The sequence below is a fragment of the Anarrhichthys ocellatus genome, unplaced genomic scaffold, assembly GCF_004355925.1.
Source record: "Anarrhichthys ocellatus isolate YVR2014 unplaced genomic scaffold, GSC_Weel_1.0 scaffold61, whole genome shotgun sequence".
Classification (NCBI taxonomy): domain Eukaryota; kingdom Metazoa; phylum Chordata; class Actinopteri; order Perciformes; family Anarhichadidae; genus Anarrhichthys; species Anarrhichthys ocellatus.
The window spans coordinates 740,369-741,251 of NW_022280091.1; the positions used below are offsets into that span (position 1 = coordinate 740,369).

Genomic DNA, 883 nt, shown 5'->3' on the forward strand with positions numbered 1-883 from the left:
GTATTACCCTAACCTTGAAAAATGATTTTGGCCTTTAAAATCTTTTCCTCTATCGGTTTACGCTCCCCAAATATTTTACAGTCCACTTACTCGGCCACATGAATGGTTTATCAAAGTATTGATTGTTGTTTTTTGTGTAGTTAGAATAAGTTAGGGACAGACAAACTAACACAGGACTTACCAATGTGGAACTTTTTTAATATGAAGTTTTTTTAATTTGAAGATTTTTAAGTGGTGTCAGGAAAGTAAACAAGTTAAAATTCTTGATCATCACAAAATATAAAAATAAAAAGCATTTTTGGGCTTTACATTTTTTTCAAATCTTCCCAGAAAAGCCAACAGACATTACCGATAATAAAAATAAGAACATAAAGCTATAAACTCTTACCTTGGTGTTACTGTAGACTGAATCACTCGAAGACTAACATCGGTTTCATCCTCATAAAAAAAGATGCTTCAGTTGTTCCTCTCTTCTTTGCTTCCTCGGTTTTTCCTTCAATAAACAAACTGTGTTTTCATAAATGCGCTCCAAGATTTCTGTTACACAAACTTGTACATGTCTCCAGTCGGAGCTCCATAGTAGCTGAACAGAGCTGCTCCCGCCTGGTGGTTGTGCATCTGCTCCGATCCCTGCCACTGTGTATGTGTGTGTGTGTGTGTGTGTGTGTGTGTGTGTGGGAGAGAGACAGCGAGAAAGAGAGGGAGAGAGAGAGAGCTCTGATTATGTTCCTATTTATATACATATATACATACTGTATATATGCTATTGTTTTCCCCAGAGTGTGGAGATGTGGATTGTATGATTTAGACTTTAGCCCACTCAGACTTGCACTGACATCCAACAAAAACACACCCGTGAAGACTTTTGTAATCCTACAAGATT

At 37.1% G+C, this 883-nt stretch overlaps 1 protein-coding gene across 1 annotated transcript in view; it reads right to left on the minus strand.

Moving 5' to 3' along the window:
* Positions 1 to 626, minus strand: part of LOC116396976 (ATP-sensitive inward rectifier potassium channel 12-like) — a 9,434-nt gene extending 8,808 nt beyond the window's left edge. Inside the window, exon 1 of the mRNA XM_031872037.1 lies at positions 389 to 626. The gene's annotated coding sequence lies outside the window, so the exon portion shown is untranslated. The remainder of the gene's footprint in view (positions 1 to 388) is intronic.
* Positions 627 to 883: the final 257 nt, after the last annotated feature.